We start from the raw sequence: 26,369 nt of genomic DNA on the forward strand, positions 1-26,369 counted from the left end.
ACTGAAAACAAATGCAATAATGTGTATATGATCCTAGAATTGGCGTTTCAGGGAATTTCTCACAGGATTCTGATCAGATTTATTGATATGGCTTTCATGGAAGCAGTCGAAAATGCCATTTTTACCATATCTGAATGTTATCAGATTGGGTGTATTTTGTTATGTTACATTTGTAACACACATGGCAAAATACTTTGTAGGTATTAGTATAAGTATTTTAATATATAAGTTTATCCCTCTACCCAGACAAGTATCAACTCACAACTGGAGTTCATGCATGACTATATGGGTAGATGACCATTGTGTAGAAACTTATGTTTTTTTGCTTTTGCTTGCTTGTATTTGAATTCAGAATTTTGTAAATATATACAGTATTAGAAATAATCCAGACTCATTCAGGTTGTCTAGAGAGCGGCAATTGTTTTCTTAGGCTCAACCACGTGATACATCCTGTACATCCAACAGGTTAGTTGTCTCAGTGTTAAATATCTTCCCCATGCCCAGATCTATGTGACAAAGCAAGCAGGCCTAAGTTCCTATTTAACCACCTCAAGAAGGGGAAATGATATAATTACACCATTGCTTATGACTTTCTTATTAAGGTAGCTAGAGGCATGTATGTTTCAATTTTTTAAGTTGCGCTCGATCGTTTGTTCCCTAAAATAGGGGTGATATAATTATACCATTGCTTATGACTTTCTTATTAAGGTTGCTAGAGACATGGATGTTTCAATTGTCTAGTTGCACTGGATTGTTTGTTCCCCCAAATAGAGATGAAATAATTACACCATTGCTTATGACTTTCTTATTAAGGTAGCTAGAGGCATGTATGTTTCAATTTTTTAAGTTGCGCTCGATCGTTTGTTCCCTAAAATAGAGGTGATATAATTACACCATTGCTTATGACTTTCTTATTAAGGTAGCTAGAGGCATGTATGTTTCAATTTTTTAAGTTGCGCTCGATCATTTGTTCCCTAAAATAGAGGTGATATAATTATACCATTGCTTATGACCTTCTTATTAAGGTTGCTAGAGACATGGATATTTAATCTTTTTAGTTGCACTGTATTGTTTGTTCCCCCAAACAGAGATGATGTAATTACACCATTGCTTATGACCTTCTTATTAAGGTTGCTAGAGACATGGATTTTCAATCTTTTTAGTTGCACTGGATTGTTTGTTCCCCCAAATAGAAATGATGTAATTACACCATTGCTTATGACTTTCTTATTAAGGTTGCTAGAGACATGGATGTTTCATCTTTTTAGTTGCACTGGATTGTTTGTTCCCCCAAATAGAGATGATATAATTATGCCATTCCTTATGACTTTCTTATTAAGGTAGCTAGAGGCATTTATATTTAAATTTTCTAGTTGCACTGGATTGTCTTATTTCCCCAAAGGGAAGTGATGTAATTATACCAGATCTTATAACTTTCTTATTAAAGTATCTAGAGGCATGTATGTTTCAATTTTCTAGTTGCACTGTATTCTTGTTTTCCCCAAGGCAAGTGATGTGATTCAACCAGATCTTATAACTTCCTTATTAAGGTAGCTATTAAAACAGATCTTTTAACTTCCCCATTAAAGTAGCTTGAGGCATGTATGTTTCAATTTTCAAGTTGCACTGGACGGTTGTATTTCCCCAAATGGAAGTGATGTGACTAAACCAGATCTTATAACTTTCATATTAACGTAGCTAGAGCCATGTATGTTTCAATTTTCTAGTTGCACTGGATTGTTTGTTCCCCAAAATAGAGATGATATAATTATACCAGTGCTTATGACTTTCTTATTCGGGTAGCTAGAGGCATGTATATTTAAATTTTCTTATTGAACTGGATTGTTGTATTTCCCCAAAAGGAAAGTGATGTAATTATACCAGATCTTATAACATTCATATAACGGTAGCTAGAAGCATCTATGTTTAAATTTTTTAGTTGCACTGTATTCATGTTTTCCCCAAGGCAAGTGATGTGATTAAACCAGATCTTATAACTTTCATATTAAGGTAGCTAGAGGCATGCATGTTTCAATGTTCTAGTTGCACTTGACGGTTGTATTTCCCCAAAGGGAAGTGATGTAATTAAAACAGATCTTATAACTTTCTTATTAAAGTATCTAGAGGCATGTATGTTTCAATTTTCCAGTTGCACTGTATTCTTGTTTTTCCCAAGGCAAGTGATGTGATTAAACCAGATCTTATAACTTTCATATTAAGGTAGCTAGAGGCATGTATGTTTCAATTTTCAAGTTGCGCTCGATCGTTTGTTCCCCAAAATAGAGGTGATATAATTATACCATTGCTTATGACTTTCTTATTAAGGCTGCTAGAGACATGGATGTTTCATCTTTTTAGTTGCGCTTGATTGTTTGTTCCCCCAAATAGAGATGATATAATTACACCATTGCTTATGACTTTCTTATTAAGGCTGCTAGATACATGGATGTTTCATCTTTTTAGCTGCACTTGATTGTTTGTTCCCCCAAATAGAGGGATATAATTATACCAGTGCTTATGACTTTCTTATTAAGGTTGCTAGAGACGTGGATGTTTCATCTTTTTAGTTGCACTGGATTGTTTATTACCCCAAATAGAGATGCTATAATTACACCAGTGCTTATGACTTTCTTATTAAGGTTGCTAGAGACATGGATGTTTCATGTTTTTAGTTGCACTGGATTGTTTGTTCTCCGAAATAGAAATGATATAATTACACCAGTACTTATGACTTTCTTATTAAGGTAGCTAGAGGCATTTATATTTAAATTTTCTTGTTGCACTGGATTGTTGTATTTCCCCAAAGGGAAGTGATGTAATTAAAACAGATCTTATAACTTTCTTATTAAAGTATCTAGAAGCATGTATGTTTCAATTTTTCTAGTTGCACTGTATTCTTGTGTTCCCCAAGGCAAATGATGTGATTAAACCAGATCTTATAACTTTCATATTAAGGTAGCTAGAGGCATGTATGTTTCAATTTTCTAGTTGCGCTTGATTGTTTGTTCCCCCAAATAGAGATGATATAATTATACCAGTGCTTATGACTTTCTTATTAAGGTAGCTAGAGGCATGGATGTTTCATGTTTTTAGTTGCACTGGATTGTTTGTTCCCCCAAATAGAAATGATATAATTACACCAGTCCTTATGACTTTCTTATTAAGATATCTAGAGGCATGTATGTTTCAATTTTCTAGTTGCACTGGACGGTTGTATTTCCCCAAAGGGAAGTGATGTAATTATACCAGATCTTATACCTTTCTTAATAAAGTATCTAGAGGCATGTATGTTTCAATTTTCTAGTTGCACTGGACGGTTGTATTTCCCCAAAGGGAAGTGATGATCTTATAACTTTCTTATTAAGGTAGTTAGAGGCATGTATGTTTCAATTTTCTAGTTGCATTGTATTCTTGTTTTCCCCAAGGGAAGTGATGTGACTAAACCAGATCTTTTAACTTTCTTATTAAGGTAGCTAGAGGCATGTATGTTTCAATTTTCTAGTTGCACTGGACGGTTGTATTTCCCCAAAGGAAAGTGATGTAATTAAACCAAATCTTATAACTTTCTTATTAAAGTATATAGAGGCATGTATGTTTCAATTTTCTAGTTGCACTGGTGTGTTGTATTCCCCAAATGGAAATGATGTAGTTAAACCATTACTTATGAATTTTTATATTAAGGTAGCTGGAGACATTGAGTTGTCATTTTCCTGTATTCTTGTTTTCCTAAAAGGGAAGTGATGTAATTAAACCAGATCTTATAACTTTCTTATTAAGGTAGCTAGAGGCATGTATGATTCAATTGTTTAGTTGCACTGGAGTGTTGTATTCCCCAAATGGAAATGATGTAGTTAAACCATTACTTATGAATTTTTATATTAAGGTAGCTGGAGACATTGAGTTGTCATTTTCCTAGTTGCACTTTATTGTTCTTGTCTTAACCAACTAGAAATGATTTGATTAAAACGGAAGTCCTTACACCTTTGTTATTAAGGACGCTGTTGCCAAGTTATACTGCTCTAAGTATGCATTTTGTGCTAAATCCAGAAGAGATGTCATTAAACCAGACATGCTTACCAAATGTTCTTAGGACAGATATAGGCTCAGGACTGAATTAGACATACTAGACAATGCATTTCTACAGCTATGTATCAATGGGGACCTTCTGTTACCCCATTGTCATTTATCCACTGTATTATATCTCCATTCTATAATGATAAATACCCCGCACCCATTTGCTGATAAAAGGTCATCCTGAGACCTATTTGAATGGCACAAAGAGGAAATTAGACATCCGACCAAATACCTCTCATGTGACATTTAGTGCCGAGTAAGAGATGCAGGAAGACGCAGGTATATACAGAATGGAGATGTGATGTACTGGATAATCGAGTTTGCTGTCACCCCATTTCTGGACATTCAGGATATGGTGGGAAGTGGATTACTTCTGTTGTTACATGTAAAGCAGAACCCTCCCTAGTTACTTTCAGTCAAAGATAACCAGGGCTCCCATAATCAGCTGTGTCTCTGTAGCCTCTACGTAATGTTCACTGACTTGGCATCACAAATATCACAACTAAGAGTTTGTTATTGTGTAGTCTTTTATTGTTTCTCTTGATAAATAAAATATTTCATAAAAATACAAACACGTGTTGACATTGTATATTAATTAAGTCAAAACATAATTTATATATTACAAACATCAGTATGAATATGAATAACTGATCATTTCTACAGGACAGTTGGACAGGTAAGAATTAAATGAACAAGAAATGTTGCCATCCACGGGACAACAGGCAGACAGCTATGTCAGACACAATGTTGGAAGGTAAAGGTACTGGGTATATAATCGCAAATGTTAACTCTTGCAGTACTGTTGTAACCCTGATGGATACATTTCCCTACAAAATCCCCATACCAATGAGGCTGTGTAATAACGAACACACCATTCCCTCAACATGACACATTGGCAGTATACTCAGCTTCACACGGACAGATGGATAGATGACAATGGCAGCAAGGGTAAACGAGTGAGTGAGTCGGGTTCAACACTGCTTTGAACAATATCTTAGTTATATCAGACCTTACTGTTGAAGAATCATTCAAATGACACAGGACATTACAGTGAACACGGATATGGTGCGGACAGGTCAATGGCCACAAAGGGGTCCTATTAGACAACCTGTGTACATGCCACTTCACTTGAAATAGAACATCAATATGATAATTGTTGCCATTACTTGCATGCTAAAGGAAAAGTTAATGACTGACCCTTGACCTGGTCAACACAAAGATTAGACACCATATGTCATCATTTCATAGAGATACAATATTAAATGACGATATTACATTAATCCAGTGACTAGAATAACTTGCCTTATGATTAATGCCTTGCATCCATATTGAGTTTATTACGAGAGTAAGTTTTACACCACTTTTAGCATTATAGCAACAATATCACAGCAGTGGAAATGGGCTTACATAGAGTTATCTTTTGAGCACATATGTAATAAGTACTGTTTAATAAAATTAAGTGATTGATGTTCCTGGAGGACTGACTGTCAGTAAACACCACAATTCCACAAGTTGGGATTACAATTTTTGACGCCACAAAGGTTTCGGTTTTTGAATGTTAACAACCTCAGCTGCTGATTAGAATGCCTTACTTTAATCTCAAGTCGAGAAATACAGATGCCAAGCACATGGCTAGCTAGGGGTAATTAGAGTTATCTGCCCATTTGCTACTACTGGTCTTACAACTACAAGTATTTGTTAAAGATGCCTGCTGACTACTCTATATTTAACAGGTTAATTTAGAAGCCGTGGGTTACAGAAACTACCTATATGGCTGTACATGTGGATGGCATAGAGAAACGTTTCAAGCAGAATGCAGGAAGACTGATCATGTGATTGGAAACCTATGGTCTGATAAAAAAACTCATTGGAAAACAGCGAGTGACAATGTTCATATTAGTATTGCAAAAAGATTCTGCTCTTGGCTTAATGTCTCGGCATTTCTTTTAACTTTAACACATATAAATTTATCAGCTGGTGAAACATACAACACACATATATGATTAACAACAGCAGGTGCACGGTAAAGACACAATGTGGAGGTGATTAAATAAATTACTCTCCTGTTTTGGTTTTCAATTTACAACATGGACATACTTTCTTTGTGTATTTCCAGGGTTTGCATTACTTGCTGTATAGATAAACAATCATAAGTGAACAATTAAAAATACTTTTCTTATTTTTCCTGCAAAGTCTTTTCGTAACTACCATTTTCACCTACCAGTTGATTGATATTGGAAGGGAGGTAACTCTTCAAATCGTCATTTAAAGAACCACTTAAAACTGCATGTCTGCTTCAATTCATTTCTTATATGTTATGCTACCTGTAACCTTTCGCGATTTAGGCTGGGACATTTCACAATGTTAAGCTCGCATGAGCAATCGTTACATCAGCTCGTAATATACTCGAACTTCACTCCTTATGTGCTCGTGATCACAATTGTGGTTGGATCATGTGACATCGTGCCTTGCTCGTGTTATATATGTGTTGTCCTCGGTAATGTTCGAAGGAAGCTTGTGTATGTCATACCACACTCGTAGCGACCTCATGCTGTAATTGACCTGACATAAACACGACTTTTTCATGATACACACCATATGAGTACGTCTTCACGATAGACACAAAGTGAGTTCGATTCATGAGAGCACAACCATGTCCTTGTCACGAGTATGATATGGGAAACGTGCATAATTCAAGTTAGCTACGGTGTACCTAGAGTTCACTACGATAACCAAGTGTTGAATACGAGCTTATCTAAGTGCGCTACGATATAGTCACGGTGGGATGAGTGTGTGGGTTGCATCACCCACCCCAGTCTGGAGATTACGCACAACCACACCCACACAGAACTAGGACCAGGTCCAGGTCCAGACACAGTCCCTCAGGACTCGGGGAGAAGGGTAAGGACTCTCTATGCGGGTCCACCATAGGGAAGTTCTAGAACCCTGTCGTGGTCTCTTGTGTCAGCTCCTGCAGCAAGGTGTTCTTGCAGCGGACTTGACTTGACAAGACGGCAGCCGCAACATGCGGTCTTATTCTGGTTGCGGTTTAGTCGTGTTGACATCGTGATAAACTCATAGAGATCGTGTTAATGTTGTGATAAGGTTGTAAGAATCGCGTACTCAACTCGTACGAAACTAGTCTATATCGTGCCAACATCGGTATAATTCAGAAATCACCATACAGTAATAAAAACACTTAAAACTCAACAATGCAGCATAAGTATAAAAGCAGCTGTAGTCCAGTCTTTTTCTTTAAGTAAAATAAATTATTAATGTGCCTTGCTATTGGAAATATTACAGTTTTCAGGAATGTTAAGTGGTCACCGGAAAGGGATGACCTCATCTGTTTCCATGACAACAAAACTGCTTCGCCGAGAGAATTATGAAACATCAACTAACACAAAGCTATTGACATATATATTAATGATGTATGAACAATTAACGGGATAATTAAACTAAATCATTCTGTCCAGACAGACACAATGAATAACGATATCTCCCTTCATCACCTTCTCAGCCATTTAAAACATTTTAAACTACGTATCTGACATATTTACAAATGCCAATTGACCACAGTGTCAATACAACAGCAGAAACACACCCTTTGCATGAGACTGTGTATACACATTTAATATACCAGATAACGGCGCCAATAGAAAAGGTCAATGTGACCCAGTTGTCCCTCTCACCTTCCCGATCAAGCTGGTATTATTGCACTCCAGTCCTGTGTATAAAACTCAATATTGCCTTCTCATAGACCTGTCATGTGATCATATAGAATTATAAAAGACTCCATTCCAAAGTTTCATCTCTATCAAAAACAGATGTGATTGTATTCCTTATAGGGAAACATGAGCTAGCTCAAGTTTTGAGGACAGGACACTGAGTACCGGAACATCCAGACACCAAGATACCATAGCATCTGGACACCTAGATACCAGGGCATCTTGATTCTAGATACCAGGGCATCTGGACACCTAGATACCAGCACATCTTGACACTTAGATACCAGACATTCAGACAGATGTGCACACAAACACCTGGACGCCTAGATACCAGCACATCTTGACACTTAGATACCAGACATTCAGACAGATGTGCACACAAACACCTGGACGCCTAGATACCAGCACATCTTGACACTTAGATACCAGACATTCAGACAGATGTGCACACAGACACCTGGACGCCTAGATACCAGGGCATCTGGACACCTAGATACCAGCACATCTTGACACTTAGATACCAGACATTCAGACAGATGTGCACACAGACACCTGCACACCTAGATAGTCTTGATCTCACACATCTTCACCTCCTGCCAAATCCAAATAACCATTTATGAATCTGGAGGTACATAGAAGCTGTCTAATCATGGTGTCTTGTTAATCACAGCCTTGACCTTGCACTTGACGTGGTCAGTTATACAGTTCAGATGATCTTCAGCAGTGAACACAGTTGACACAACACCAATCTCACGGTGTCCTGGTCAGTGAGTCAGGGTCTATAAAAGCACATTTATGACGTATATTTCCTGCCAGAATTTACTTGTAGGCTTGTTACACAAACACCTTGGTCAGTTGCTGTCAGGGTCCAAGATAACGGAGTCCAGACTGGTGGTGCTGGGTAATGAAGGTAACGTCTTCTGTTGCCGCCGTACGTTCCAGTGGAGACAGTCAGCGATGCCATCAAACTAATCGTCTATTTGGTGCTTGGCACAGACCGAGGGAACTGGGTACATCGCCGTGGTGATACGCAGCCTGGAAGTGAGGGGCAGTAAGTTATAGTATACATGGTTATACAGTGTACACACCAAGGGAATCGAGTACATCGCCGTGGTGATACGTAGCCTAGAAGTGAGGGGCAGTAAGTTATAGTATACATGGTTATACAGTTTACACACCGAGGGAATCGGGTACATCGCTGTGGTTATACGTAGCCGGCAAATGAGGTACAGTTAGTCGATAATACTCATAAATGTTCTTTCAACTAAACATTCCACATTGTTACAGGTCATACTTTAAAACAAAGTGAAACCTACGATAGACAACATCTAAACCTCTACCCACGTGTCTCCTTGCTGTATTTCCTGTCTGTTCCGGCCATCAAAGGACACCCAGGCATTGTTCCGCGCATCCGGAGACACCATGATCTGAATAAGCAAACACATACGCTACACAAGCATGTGGAGGTTCACACTTACAAGAAGATAAAGATATTTCTAAAGACAAGTTAGATCTGACAATTACTGTATTTCACTTTCACATTTGCAACTTGTTTTGTTTCTTTACCATATTCCAGCTCTATGACAGGGGTCTGTTATAATCAAGGCAGGACCAGGCTATCCAGTGGTTGATATTATGCCATTATGGTTTGATGAAAAGCTAAAAAACATGTCACGAAACCTGACCACATGATCAATTCAGTTGCCTATAACGACAAGTTGTAGTGGACCATTTTGTAACTGCAATCCACACAGAAGAACACTCCCTACGGAGTTGAGAATGTAAATGAATAATCACTGAAAGCCTTGTGCGATGTCAGTGCACTATTGAAACATTCTCGAAGACATTTTGTCATAAGAAACTTCTAGCCTTAAGAGATAATTTCCTACGATTCTCATCACAGTATAAGTTTCTGGGCTGGAGTTACCCCCCTTTATCTGAAGGTGTCGATGTGAAGTGTTTCTTCATATGACAGCAACGACGTATATGATCCAAGAACTTGTGCCCATCTCCACAGACATAATGCTGCGTCAATGAACATCACAAGAGCTTCATTTGGACATTTAAAAGACCATTGTATGACCTCACCACAGACATAATGCTGGGTCAGTTGACTGCAACTGTGGACAATCTTATGACATTCACAAAACAGAAACAGAAACATCACCATCAACACTGTTTCATTGTATTTGTTTTTGTTTGTTTGTTGTTGAAAACCGCACTCAGCAATATTGCAGCCAAATGATGGCGGCCTGTAAATAATCATTTATCACCCAGACTGGCTTTCACAGGAGATATCGCTTGTGTGAGATCAAGCGATATCTACATTGTAGATGACTTATGACTGGTGCCAACTGTGTGCATCTTCACACGTAAGGAGTTTCTATGTTGCCTTGTTATATGAGAATGCTTAAAAACAATATGTACTGTCAGATTTCAGCAATTTGGGTTAATGTTTCCATATCACTCAGAAACTATGTCTCCATATCTGAATTACCTTGTAAAACACTGGTGACTTGTTTCCCTATCACTCAGAAACTATGTCTCCATATCTTCATTACCTTCTAAAACACTGGTGACCTGTTTCCCTACCACTCAGAAACAATGTTTATATATCGTACCTTGTGAAACACTGGTGACTTGTTCCTGGAAGTTGCAGAAGTGGAATGGAGTGAGGAAGCCAAGGGATCCCATGTTAAAGGCCATCACAGGAGGGACACTTTGCTGGGGAGAAAACCACACTCTACACACAGCACTCTACATCATAATAACTAAATCACATCATGTACGACTTCATGTTGGCAGGTGTCTCGTTAGATCAAGGGGAGGTAATTTCCACAAACAGAACTCATAAGGCACAGACAAGCCAACCTGAGACCCATGTTCACCAGAATTCTGACAACTACAACTACCTATTCTCCAATGGATTTTGACTCAGCTTTTCGAATGGATTTGATAGTTGTCTAGCTGAAGGAACCAAAGCTGAAAGCTGTCACAGTAGAGAGTGGGTGTGGTCTTACGCCATTTTAGTAATATTCCAGTAATATTACGGGGAGACCAGTAATGTCTGCACATTATACCCATGTGGGGAATCCAACTGGGGCGTTTGGTATGATGAGTGAACGCGACATAATCAGGAAGCCCAATTATCTACAGTCACTACTGCTGTCCATTTTCAATGAAATCTTCATGTACTTTACAGACAATACATGTAATTATTCCTCATCATTGTCTTGATGATGTGGAAGAAAATTTACAAAGTCTTCCCTTTGTACGCAATTTTCGGGAAGAAAAAATAAATTGACAATTAAATGTGACATTTGAAAAATAAAGCCACAAACCTCTGTAGCTTTCCAAATGAAGTAACAACAGTGTCTATGGTTAAAGTTAAGTTGGAATTCTGTGAACAGGTTTTAGAAACTATAGCTTGAGAATCATTTCTGCAGGTGAGTTTAAAGGGAGGAGGGACAGAGAGCCTAACATATCTAGGATTCACCCTTCAGATGGGCCTATGATTTGACTACATGGATTGAAGAGTTATCTCCCTTGTTCTGCTGTTGCACTGACTACACCATGGCTCCTTTCTTTCTCCCACAACAAACAGATGCTGACACTGAACAGCAACTCTCTACAGTACAGCTCAATCTATTCTACCTTCCTCAATGCCCTCAATGCTCCGAACCCACTCTTTTGCATGACCCACCCTCATTACAGTCAGTGTTTGAAATAATTTTAAAACCCAACAAGATACTCAGGCAGATGACCCACACATTCAGACATCAGAAATATTGAACAATCGCTAAACAAATAAGCCACAAATCGCATGTGATGATCTTGATTCATTTAAAATAATGCAAATAATTACTAAAGAATCTACAAGGAGTAATAACATAATGGAATACTCAAGTAGTCTCAAGCAACCCAACAGGAAAGTTACCAGCCACGGGCTGTTATTTCGGACACTGTGTACTGGGCAAAAAATAATCCAGCAGGCAGGGCTAAAAAGTGCAAAAATACAATAAAAATTCCAGGGTCCCGTCCAACAAAGTGATTGCAGCACTAATACTACCTGGAGCCTATATCAAAAGTATGTAGCTAATGCTTATCGTAGCACTAACAGAATTTTGTGCCAGGAGACCCATGCACATGTAACTGGGAACCTTGCATCATCATTGATTTACCTGAAATAAAGATGAAGCAATGAGCAGTGTCCCATCACCACCGAGGCATTCTATGAAGTCACCTTCAACCAACATCACTTGTCTTACATGGCATGTATACATGACTAATTCTTCAGAAGCAGGGAACTACAGCACTGACAGCAGTATAAACAGTTAAATGTTAAACGTCGTGATCACTGTCACTGCTGTTTCAAGCATTTGAAGTTCCCTAAAATGAAATCCATGTAAATAGAGAGGGGTGTGGTGCCTTATATTCAGCACCACTTTGAACACTTCTCCAGTTGCATGAGGGAGTTGCAGCACAAAGTGTGAAAAAGCGCTATTGAATGCCAATTAAGTGTCTCTATTGACCAGGGGTCACAGTAGTTGTGACAATAGGCATGCTAGAATCCTATCCTAGGAATCTGCTTGGCTGCAACCACACAAAACTAATCATCAGAATGTTCAATAGAAGTCCTCTTCACTGTCAACTTCACAAAACTGGTGGTTAAGACAAAAGAACATCCAATCAGCATCCAGCTCTGTAGCTTCACAAGGCGGGAAATCCTCATGTCTTGAAGTGAATGTCAGCTTTTCAACTGAGTTTAATCTCTAACACTTGGGGTTATGTTGTCAGACCAGATAATTAAAATTCAGATCGCTACAGAAGTACAATAATCCCCATTTCACCTCACCTCCCCCTTCTCTGGACATTTTATGTTTGCTGCGTTAATTTATACATATGTTTTTTCCCTTGACACACTTCAAACAGCACTGCCAACTATTAAAGTTAGGTTCATCTTCGCGCATCATTTAAGTTATATATGGTGCAGACAAAACTACTGATACTGATCAGGGCTTTACTCGGAATCGATTCAATCCATCCGTGAATCCAGCTACGATCTAGGAAGCAGCTCCAGAGAGGAAAAATCCCAAACCCTCAACACTTTCGTGAAATTTATTTTTGCATAATGGTGCTCGCAAACAATTGATCAGGGCACTACTGGGATAAGATTACAGGCGGCCTGTGGTCTGTGGGGGATTTTGAGAAAGTTATACGTTGGACGACTTTGACCATAGTACAAATACTTCAAGTGGTAGAATATTTGTTGCTGATGATAAATATGTACCCCTGTGGAAACAACGCCATGCTAGTGTTACATTTATGTATGTATGCCCGGCTGCATTGGTCGGTTGTAGCGTGAGACAACGACTGACTACTTAACCTATGTGTGATGCATATACATGGGTCGGCTATAACATGAGACCATGAATGTCACTTAACCTGTGTTCAATGCATATACATGGGTCGGCTATAACACTGAGACCACGACTGTCACTTAACCTGTGTTCAATGCATATACATGTGTCGGCTATAACATGAGACCATGACTGCCACTTAACGTATGTGCAATGCACATACATGGGTCGGCTATAACATGAGACCACGACTGTCACTTAACCTATGTGCAATGCATATACATGGGTCGGCTATAACATGAGACCACGACTGACTACTTAACCTATGTTCAATGCATATACATGGGTCGGCTATAACATGAGACCACGACTGACTACTTAACCTATGTTCAATGCATATACATGGGTCGGCTATAACATGGGACCACGACTGTCACTTAACCTATGTTCAATGCATATACATGAGTCGGCTATAACATGAGACCACGACTGACTACTTGACCCATGTGCAATGCACATACATGGGTCGGCTAAAACATGAGACCACGACTGTCACGTAACCTATGTTCAATGCATATACATGGGTCGGCTATAACATGAGACCACGACTGTCACTTAACCTATGTTCAATGCATATACATGGGTCGGCTATAACATGGGACCATGACTGTCACTTAACCTATATTCAATGCATATACATGGGTCGGCTATAACATGGGACCACGACTGTCACTTAACCTACGTGTAATATATGCATGGGTCGGCTATAACATGAGACCACGACTGTCACGTAACCTATATTCAATGCATATACATGGGTCGGCTATAACATGAGACCACGACTGTCACTAAACTTATGTGCAATACATATGCATGGGTCGGCTATAGCATGGGACCACGACTGACTACTTAACCTATGTTCAATGCATATACATGGGTCGGCTATAACATGAGACCACGACTGACTACTTAACCTATGTTCAATGCATATACATTGGTCGGCTATAACATGGGACCACGACTGTCACTTAACCTATGTTCAATGCATATACATGGGTCGGCTATAACATGGGACCACGACTGTCACTTAACCTACGTGTAATACATATGCATGGGTCGGCTATAACATGAGACCACGACTGTCACTTAACCTACGTGTAATACATATGCATGGGTCGGCTATAACATGAGACCACGACTGTCACGTAACCTATATTCAATGCATATACATGGGTCGGCTATAACATGGGACCATGACTGTCACTTAACCTATGTTCAATGCATATACATGGGTCGGCTATAACATGAGACCACGACTGTCACTTAACCTATGTGTAATACATATGCATGGGTCGGCTATAACATGAGACAACGACTGTCACGTAACCTATATTCAATGCATATACATGGGTCGGCTATAACATGAGACCACGACTGTCACTTAACCTATGTGTAATACATATGCATGGGTCGGCTATAACATGGGACCACGACTGTCACTTAACCTATGTTCAATGCATATACATGGGTCGGCTATAACATGGGATCACGACTGTCACTTAACCTACGTGTAATACATATGCATGGGTCGGCTATAACATGAGACCACGACTGTCACGTAACCTATATTCAATGCATATACATGGGTCGGCTATAACATGGGACCACGACTGTCACTTAACCTACGTGTAATACATATGCATGGGTCGGCTATAACATGAGACCACGACTGTCACTTAACCTATATTCAATGCATATACATGGGTCGGCTATAACATGGGACCATGACTGTCACTTAACCTATGTTCAATGCATATACATGGGTCGGCTATAACATGAGACCACGACTGTCACTTAACCTATGTGTAATACATATGCATGGGTCGGCTATAACATGAGACCACGACTGTCACGTAACCTATATTCAATGCATATACATGGGTCGGCTATAACATGAGACCACGACTGTCACTTAACCTATGTGTAATACATATGCATGGGTCGGCTATAACATGAGACCATGACTGTCACTTAACCTATGTTCAATGCATATACATGGGTCGGCTATAACATGGGACCACGACTGTCACTTAACCTATGTTCAATGCATATACATGGGTCTGCTATAACATGATACCACGACTGACTACTTAACCTATGTTCAATGCATTTACATGGATCGGCTATAACATGAGACCACGACTGTCACTTAACCTATGTGCGATGCATATACATGGGTCGGCTATAACATGGGACCGCGAGTCACTGAATTTTTGGTGAATGTATATACATTTGTCGGCTATAAGGAGAGTGAGTGAGTGAGTATGGGTTTACGTCGCTTTAAGCAATATTCTAGCAATATCACGAATGAGGACACCAGAAATGGGCTTCACACATTGTACCCATGTAGGGAATCGAACCCTGGTCTTCGGCGAGACGAGCGAACACTCTAACCACCAGGCTACCCCACCGCCCCTATAACATGAGACCACGACTGACTACCTAACCTATCTTCAATACACAGGGGGACCTTATGAACTGGAAACAATGTCTCAACAATATTACCTTGAAATATGTTTAATATATCTAACAACACTAGTTTAGTTGACCGTCAGTATGCCGCATGAGTACATGCACAAAGTGACTGTTCATTTACATTTAAATAATATTTCATTGATGATTTAACCGTTTGGATTAACACTTTCATATATTACATTATTTACCTTGATTTATGAACGCGTCTTTCACAAATGATGTTTTTTAGAATCCGAATTACAAGTTGTTTTTATATCCCAAACGTAAAGATCGTTTTGATAATGAAAACATTCTGAAACAATCAACTGTAATATTAAAATTGGGGAAAATGAATGTTTTGTTTCATGTGTCATGAATTAACCATGGAAGATGGTGATGACAGGATGATAAGTTGCGTCCCTTAGGCGTGCAAGGATCCTATGACCATGGACTCGAAGTCCAGATTAGTCCTGATAATCATATTTGTTTTGTCAGCGCCAGTCCCGTACCTGTGGTTTCAACACAGTGGTAAACGTTTGAGACGTGCATCACTTGGGGCTTTCCTCACACGTCAAGCTGACACATCATTTAACAGATGAAATCAGCTTCAGACCCCACCCATTTTCTCACTGTAAATTAAGCACTAATGGGGCTGTTTAAGACAATCGTTTTTTAATAAGGGAGGTAACTCGTACGTGCATACCACCTATGCTTTATCACTGCATCCAACACGCCGTCACTTATCTGTGTTGAGCACGGCCCCTCTCTCACACACACTGTGCATATCGATCTAGGTCAGCATGCACCAGCTGTCACTACCTTGTCGCTTCTCTATACGCAAGACATTTAAACACGCAACGCAAAACACCAGTGATTGCTTGATTACTTCTCATATGTTTTGCAGAAGGGTTCTGATTTAGCGCAATATTGAGGTTTAGGTGTATTGATGTCTGTATTTCCATACTGACAAGAAGTGGGGATATGGTTAACAATTCCACTTGTAACTCCGAAGAACAGGGTTCGAGTCACCACATGTTCAAATGCGTGAAGCCAATTGCCTGTGTCCCAAACATGATATTCCTTGATATTACCAAAGCTGGGTAAAACTTCACCCCCGAACTCATTCACTCACTCGCACACTCACTCGTACACCCGCCCACCTACTCACTAATTCACTCACTCACCCTCCTACACGTGAAGAATCTGGGGTAGAATAGGCCTTCCGCAACCCATGCTTGCAGTAAAAGGCCACTATGCTTGTCGTATAAGGCGACTACCGGGATCGGGTGGTCAGGCTCGCTGACTTGGTTAATACATCCCAATTGTGTGGGTCGATGCTCATGATGTCAATCACTGGATTGTCTGGTCCAGACTCGATTTTTTTACAGACCGCCGCCATATAGCTGGAATATTACTGAGTGCGGCGTTAAACAACAAACTAACAAACAAACAAACACTCGCCCTCCCACTCACTCGCAATAGTTAATTGTCCCAAAATTGACGGGTGCACTGGAAATCTGTATTGACACACATTAAATAAACCCTCATAAGCCGACATGAGTAAGATCATGACAGCACTTCCTGGTTACATGAAAAGTCGTGATGATATCTTTAGTATTCATATGGAAACATTATGCAATAGCTCTCGTAGATATCATCAATATTTTACATGCTAAATTGTGTATGCAGCGCGATGAAATAGTGATGCGGATGGCCCTAGATACTGTTATATCTGGCATTTGTGATGCTATTTAGTATGTATTTGGAAACATCAATAGCGTTTGTATATAGGAGTGATGTCCCAAATGGCATGTGATGATATCATTGATATGTAGATTGTCACATTTTGCAATAGCTCTTGAAGAAGAAAGTGAATATTACAACTGTCATGTGTGATGATATCATTGATATTTTAGATGGTTACATTATGCCATAGCTCTTGTAGATGGAAGTAATGTTACAACTGACATTTGTGGGGATATTATTAATATTTTAGATGGTTAAATTATGCAAAAGTTATTGTAGATAAACGTGATGTTAAAACTAACATGTGTGATGATATCATTGATGTTTGAGATGGTTACATTATGCCATAGCTCTTGTAGATGGAAGTAATGTTACAACTGACATTTGTGGGGATATTATTAATATTTTAGATGGTTAAATTATGCAAAAGTTCTTGTAGAAAAACGTGATGTTAAAACTAACATGTGTGATGATATCATTTATATTTGAGATGGTTACATTATGCAATATGGAAGTTGTGTTACAAATATCATATGTGATGATATCATTAATATTTAGATGGTAACAATATGCAATAGCTCTAGTTGAAGAAAGTAATGTTACAACTGACAAGCATGATGATATCATTAATATTTAGATGGTTACATTATGCAATAACTCTTCTAGATTGAAGTGATGTTACAACTGACACTTGTGATGATGTTATTAATATTTTATATGGTACATGTAACAGTATGCAATGTCTCTTGTAGATGGAATTGATGTTATAACTAACATCTGTGATGATATCATTGTTATGTTACATGGTTAGATCATGCAATATCTCAGATTAGCATGAGTCCCAACTCTCATTCTCAGGGTAAACTGTGCACCAGTGTGGTAGTTGCAGACAACCCGACTTCAATAAGGGAGGTAACCCGTACACTTATACCATCTCTATGTTTTATCAATGCATCCGGCGCAACAAGCTGCTTTCAGCACGGACACCTCTCTCTCTCTCTCTCTCTCTCTCTCTCTCTCTCTCTCTCTCTCTCTCTCTCTCTCTCTCTCTCTCTCTCTCTCTCTCTCTCTCTCTCTCTCTCTCCCTGTGCATGTATCAATCTAGGCCAGCATGCACCAGGTGTCACTTCCTTGTCGCTTTACAGGCTAGTCCAGACTGTATACAGATTTACAGACTGAGTGCTGAGTGCGGTGCTAGTCAACAAACACACAAACAAACAAACGTGCTAATGATAAATTATAGAATGAACTGCATAACGAACTTTTTGAAGAGAATTCTTCCACAAAAGTTCCACAACCTGGTTTCATTAAGCTGGCACGCCTTACTCACTCACTCACTCAATCACTAATCCATTTGCATATACTTTTCAATGAATGACATTTCAAACAAACATCGTGTAGATGGAAGTGATGTTACAACTGGCATTTGTAAGGATGTAACTGATATTGTTGATGGTAATGCTGTGTTTGCTGTGGTAGTAGCTAGTATATCTCACACTGCTCTTCTCAATAGGTCCGTTGTCTTCGCTGTGACATGTTGTACAACATGAAAGGTAAGCCTACATATAGAATGTACACAATACACTAATTCGGAGCAAAACACGATTTAGTGTTACCAGAATTGATAGTTCCCCACTTGTGATGAAAGTAAATAGATAGGTCGACTGATCGTTTCTTTATTTATAAGACCATGAAGGGCTTGGTTATCTATGCTAGATGATTGTACAGTTGTGAGATAGACAGCTGTAAAGTGATATTCACGTGTGCAATGAAACGTGAAACAGTCTTTTGTAGGGGCTTTGCTCAAAGTGACACACTAAGCCAGAGGTATTTTAATTCAGAAAGCAGAATCACTGGAGTTAAATGAATGTTGAGAGGCAACAAATAATCAGGTATTACTAATTTACACAATACGCCAGAAAGCCGATTACAAATCCTTTTCTGTCAGATCTGAAAGACATTCAGTTTGAATGTGAAATAACGCTTTCCAGATTCATATCTGATTCCAGTTAATCCGCACATGTTCAAACTCTGTTCGCCACCTGTAAGTAAGCAGGCTTGCTATCTTAATAACAAATTGTATCGTGTTAGTGATAGCTTTGCATGGGACGGGTGCATCTGGTCATGGTGACCGAGGCGGAACATGTTTAATCAAGTTTTAAGAGCCGCATAAAGGAACATGTCAGATGGTGCTTTACGTCTTCAGGAGAAGTGCCTATTTCCGAGGAAAGAACGACTCATCTGTCTGTTCACAGTTACAGATTTGGAATGTTTTTTTAATACCACCTGACAACTACGATAGTGTAATGCCCTATACTAGAGTAAGTCTCAGTAAAATAGTAGTACCCCTGTAAGAGCGTAATGCCCCAGTAATAGTGTAATGCCCCTGTAATAGTGTTATCCTCCTGCAATGGTGTAATGCCCCTGTAATAGTGTAATGCTCCTGCAATAGTGTAATGCCCCTCTTATAGTGTAATCATACTGTAATAGCGTAATGCCCCTCTAATAGCGTAATCATACTGTAATAGCGTAATGCCACAGTTATAATGTAATGCCCCTTTAATATTGTAATTCCCCAATAATAGTGTAATGCCCCTGTAATAGTGTAATACCCTTGTAATAGTGTAATGTCCATGTAATAGTGTTATGCTCCTGTAATAGTGTAATGCCCCTGTAATGGTGTCATGCCCCTGTATTAGTGTAATGCCCTTGTAAAAGTGTAATGCCCCTGTAATAGTGTAATGCCCCTGTAAAAGGTGTAATACCATTGTAATAGCGTAATGCCCCTGTATTAGTGTAATGCCCCTGTAAAAGGTGTAATACCATCGTAATACTGTAATGCCCCTGTATTAGTGTCATGCCCCTGTAAAAGTGTAATGCTCCTCCAATAGTGTAATGCCCCTGTAAAAGTGTAATGCTCCTCCAATAGTGTAATGCCCCTGTATTAGTGTCATGCCCCTGTATTAGTGTAATACCATTGTAATAGTGTAATGCCCCTGTATTAGTGTCATGCCCCTGTAATAGTGTAATGCCCCTCTAATTGTGTCATGCATCTCTAATAGTGTAATCATACTGTAATAGCGTAATGCCCCTTTAATAGTGTAATGCCCTTTTAATAGTGTAATTCCCCAATAATAGCGTAATGCCCCTGTAATAGTGTAATTCCCCAATAACAATGTAAGGCCCCTTTAATAGTGTAATTCCCCAATAATAGTGTAATGCCCCTGTAATAGTGTAATGCCTCTTTAATAGTGTAATGCCCCTCTAATAGTGTAATGCTAATATCTTATTTGAATTAACAATTGAAGTATAAAATAAAGGTTAGGTTAATATAAGCAAGACAACTGTCGATATCTGTGGTACATTGTGATTTTATATTTGGTGACGCTCATAGTACTTTTCTACCTGTGTTTGAGAATTGTATTCTCCTGATGTTCTATAAACAAAGCAACATTTACACAATAAAAAAATGTGTGATGATCATTCAGATAATCTGTTGCGGCCTGAGTCTATTTTGTTGGTAGATTCTTTCAGCGATTGGACTCATTTTTGCGTAGTTGAGGGGAATCTGCTTATATTTAACTAATTAAATACAGATCTTACACACGGACTTGAAACAACATGTACGCATGCTATTAAGAAAGGTTGGTTACAAAGTGGCACGCAAGTCATGCAGCTTTGTGATTGGACTCTCAGCGCTAAGGTTGACATATCGCACGAAGATCGAGTTACGGGGAAACGGTCGTAACTTCAGACTGAGGTAAGGTTAATTCGCTGGGGTCGTATTGTGTTGTGGAGCCGTCATTGTCTACAAATAGCTCATGAGCAATCATTCCTAGAAAAGCTCATATGGTATACCAACACAAAAGGGGGCCACTTGATCCCCCTAGCACCCTCTGTTCCTATGGGCCTGTATGATGCATTATACAAACGAGAAATTCGTATTCAAATATCACTAGATGGTAGGAATAAAAGCACATAACGTGTTATATTCACAAGATATTAACCATTATGCCTTACATGTAAACCGACTTGAACACAAAGTTATATTAGACTACACTAACCACAAGCATAACATTTGTGATAGGCAAAGCAAAGATTCCCGAATTGCAACAATGTGTTAACCCAGAAATTGGTGAAACCAACAAACAACCAACAAGTGGTATACAGTCAACAAATGCATTATGAACTTCACTAAGTTTACAAATCAATATATTCAGTTAATATATTCACCGGTATGTTCTAGCTTCCGAGCTAAGGGATGACGAGCAATCCTCACATGAAAGCTGGTTCCTATGTTTCTTGAGGTAAACAACACTTCCTGTGGATGGCACGAATTAGAATCGCACCCAGCATAGAGGCTCCCCTAGCGAATAGACACCAGTGCAAACCGCCACATTGAAATACAAACCCTCTCAACGAATTAACCCTTCCCTGGTACAATTACATCCTTCCTATTGATGTTGAAGCGTCATAACATTATATTACATTGTGTATGATTTGAGTAAGTTTTGTATTGTATAAAGACTGGATATATTCCATACGTAATTACGAACGTAGAATAGGTTTGTATGGGATATATAATAAATTATTTTCAACGATTTCAACGTCAGATATTTATTTGAAGGAGGGAATGCGGAGTGTGTGTGTCTAAATAAACATATATCAGTCATGTAAATCGTGATATTATAACACATGAAATCAACACAATCCAAACTTGTTTCCCAAGGCACCCAGTCATTAATAGATTAAAGCATTACGGTGACATTCTCCTTTCAAACAAGACAACAATATTAATAATAATTGATATTATTGATGCAAGTATATATAATTCTTATGACAACATTATATTATTGACTTTTTCATTTCACTCTGCTGTTGCCATACTTGCGTAGGAACTTTGCATTCATTGCTTGGTAATAGCTCAACATTTTATTATATGCCTTTGCATAAAGTACACTTTGAAAAGTAAATATATGAAAGACCTAAGAGCAGTGTCACATGTCTTGTTTCATTTAATAGTTGCATCTGTTTTGGGTGCCTATTATTTTAACGCCTCTCAGCAATAGTCCAACTTTATGGCAGTCGTACCTTAATAATCGAGTCTGGAAAAGATAATCCAGTGATATTATTATCAATACTCCCAATTAAAAAGCAATGTCATGGCACTCACAATTAAATGCTTTGGAATAGGTACCAAGGGAAAATTGTACTTAAAGTTTAAAACCTTGGGAGTACTTTCCTAATTTTTTTATGTCATGTTCTCAACCTGAAACACATAGTCTTCTCGGGCAGTCTAGTTTCAACCAGGAGCTATCTCCATTGTTTTCATATTTGCGAACAATGGCGTCAGACACGCTGTACCTGGTCGTTGGCATAGCTATTAATTGACCATCTAATCCCTAAAGTAAACCCTATTCTTAAATTAAATGTTTAAACACATTATATATTTATCATTCTATTTGTAAATTGCAGAAAATTAACAACGGTGCTTGACAATAAAATCAATAACTCGTAAAATTAGTTTTCACAAAATGTGTGCCTGCTCTATCTTCGGTTGGTTTAGTGCTGATAATGTGGGCCCACATTTTTCCGATCAGATATGGTGATCCAAACGAGTGGGCCTACATTTGTATTTCGCCTAGCTTCATTAGGCTGCTTAATTAGTGCTGATAATCAATTTCTAAATGTGGCCAACAGTTTCCGTCATAGTGGTTGCGACAGGAGGGACCACATTTATAAATTGCTAAGCTTCAGTAGGTTGGCAAAATAATAATTATTTTTCTAAGATCTGGGCCCACTTCTTCACCATTTTGAAATTGCTAGGCTTCATTGGATTGACTAAGTCATTTAGTAGGTGCACATTTGTTTTGTTGGTATGGATATGTAGCATTATATATAATTCTCATATATTTCAATATATATTGATGAGAAATGTCTCTATAAATTATTTAGTGTGACGTTAGCTCTACGATAGGTACAAGAAGTCAACTTCATTAATCTTATCATAAATGTCGGTGGTGATTTAAACCTGAAAATAATGTCTACCCTTGAATCGAACTCGGACATGATACACGCCTATGTCCTCAAACTTGTTCCATAAAAGGAATATCTAATGAATATCACTGACCCCACGACCTAGTTTTGCGATGTTCGTAGAAGTGAGCTCTGCTGTAGTTTCTTCACATTTGCTAATTGTAATACAATTAATAGTCACAATACTCTTTTCAAATAGACAACATAATAGTTCGTAATACGGGCCTATTTATGTAGAACATAAATTCTGCAACAGGTGCGATTTGTTTCGAATGTTCGAACTTTCGATTAGACAAGCAGAGTTAGCTCCATTCTCGAACCATCAATAATGTAGCTTCGCCTAACTTTATGCCATCTTCATCAAAATCGTGCGCTCTTCCATGGATAAGAGCCATCATATTTGAATATGTGCAGCATGTTATATTCATAGAATTCTATACTTTCTTTTTCTGTCAAATGTGTGTAGTTGACTGCGTAACTATGCATGATAAGTCTTCTTATTTTAATTCTCATGCACAGGAAATTGATTTACATCACGCGACAGATTGCAAACACGTGTTTTTTTATGTTACCTTTTCCTTTCAAATTCATTTAATTTCATTTACTATTTCTTCTTAAAAATAACTTTAAATGTAAATGTTTATCTCAACTTAACTTCATTTATTTAGCCAAAATGTAAAGTATAATATTATGGCGTTCCAACGTTTATATATTTTTAGCTGTCCATATTTATCGCTGTTGGAATTATAACATATTTTCATTGATAATTTTGTCCGAGTTGATAAATCTGTGTTGAATATCATACCAGATGGTGGAATGTTTCATCATGATTCCATTCCCCCAGAAAGCTTTCCCAGCAGAAGGTTTTATCGCTTACATCTACGCGTTCAGTTTCCAGTTTTATTCAAACGGCCGATCAGTGAGGCTGGGTCTCTATTATCATGTTTGTCAAGGTAGACACAATTTTAGGGATAACAACTTCTTTAATACTGTAAAAAGCGACGTTTCGGTATAGATCCTTATACCATTGTCAAGCAGTCTATACCGAAATGTTGCACTTTACAGTATTAAAGAAGTTGTTATCGTTAAAATTGTGTTTACCTTGTCACCCGTCAACTTCGAAGTAATGCCTATCAAACAATTTATCATGTTTGTGTTCACGAATCTTTTCCTTATTTATCCCCCGCCACGAAGTGGAAGGGGGATAAAGGAATGGGTGCCGTCCGTCCTTCCTTCCGTCCTTCCATCCTTCAGTCCTTCCGTCCTTCCGTTCGTCCGTCCGTCACATTTTGTTTCCGGATAGGTCTAGTGGTGAACTGGTGCCTTTTAATAGTTTGGGATTTTTAAAGAAATTATTTTTTGAGTTTCCAGGGCAACGACTTTGACTTCGACTGATATTGGCAGTAATCCTCGTTTCCGGAGCAGATCTTGAAAACAAAACCATATTTCCTCACCAAACTTGGCATATAATGTCATCTCGCAGTTTTGAATACATTTCCTTTCTTGTTGGTTAGTTCTGCATTGCTTGTGTGTATGTTCCTCCAATAGTGCCATGGACACGGTTGTTGCATTCACTGACTAATTTCATGCAGAAACACACCTCATCACAAATACAACAGTGTAACTGATCTTAAACCTACTCAACTGCATAAACACTGCCTCCTATCCTGTATACATTCTTGTCAACCATAATCTGTACTTCACTTGCTTGATAACGGTGTTAGAACCTACACCGAAACCATCGATCCTAATTGTAATAAATAAGTTGTTTGTCCATATGTCTCATCCTTACTCATTACAAATACAGTTACATATTCTATCATAAACTGCAGATGGCAAAACAACACCAGTAATAACTTTTTTAGAGCTGCAAAAAGGCCATTTACCGAAAGGCCCAGTGAACATAGTTCACAGGAGCTAATGCATTGTACACAACCGGACATTGGCGGGGGATATGAGTATTTCATGCTTGTTCGTATTAGAAGTTAACACAGCTTTAGATTGGGCTGAGATTATTTTTCCGAGTACATACCCACCCGTCCTTGACAAGCCTGTTGATCTGGTTACACACCTGTGTGAACAATACAGGCATTCAAAGCAAAACATGTTTCAAATATCACGACAAAGAATATATTGTTAGGTGGCAGAATTCCAGGAAAAGGAGTTACCGTACGCAGAGGGACATCAAATAGCTAGACTGTTGCTGGACAAACAACCTAACATGCTTATGACATAATTTGAATTGTACAAACGGACTCCTGCAGACAGTTCTGTAGTTGAAGTTGACGCTCCGTGATATGACTCAAATAGTGTTCAAAGCGGCTGTAAACCCGATTCACTCACTCACTATCAATGCATTTCATTTCAAAGATGTGTTAACGCCACGTCATCATACTTATCTCCACTATGTATGTTTTTAACAACCATATGAATCCCTGCCATGCGTCTAGTTTCGTATATATAACCGAACCTTGATATCTCGATCCCCGTTCTCTTGAATGTACAAATATCTCGAACCTATTCTCCGGTCCCGACCGCCTCACGATATAAACTAAATATAGATTTGCCCACTTATCTCGATTTCGAGATTAAAACATATTGTGTTATCTCGAACCTTTGATTCGGTTTCAACATCGACTTTGCTATTTTATATCTTTATCTCGAAGTTGGTATTTGCCACATTAACAGTTTTTGTAGAGTATATGTAGTACCTATCCCCACACATAAAACATCGCTGTAAAAGTACAATGAAATCTAAACTAATTTGTTCAACCAGTGATGTATTTATTTTTAATACATTTGTAATGGTAATCTTTATTGACAAATAAACCATCATGATTAGACATGAGTAAAACCATGGCGGCACTTCCTGATTACATGAAAAAGTGCTAATCAAAGTCGGATTAAAGGC

The 26,369-nt window shown here is 38.5% G+C and overlaps 1 pseudogene; it reads right to left on the bottom strand.

The window, feature by feature from the left end:
- Positions 1–8,653: 8,653 nt before the first annotated feature.
- The window catches only part of LOC139471227 (NAD kinase-like), an 87,619-nt pseudogene continuing 69,903 nt past the window's right edge, over positions 8,654–26,369 (bottom strand).

The sequence above is a fragment of the Haliotis cracherodii genome, unplaced genomic scaffold, assembly GCF_022045235.1.
Source record: "Haliotis cracherodii isolate W230 unplaced genomic scaffold, xgHalCrac1.p SCAF_22, whole genome shotgun sequence".
NCBI classification, from domain to species: domain Eukaryota; kingdom Metazoa; phylum Mollusca; class Gastropoda; order Lepetellida; family Haliotidae; genus Haliotis; species Haliotis cracherodii.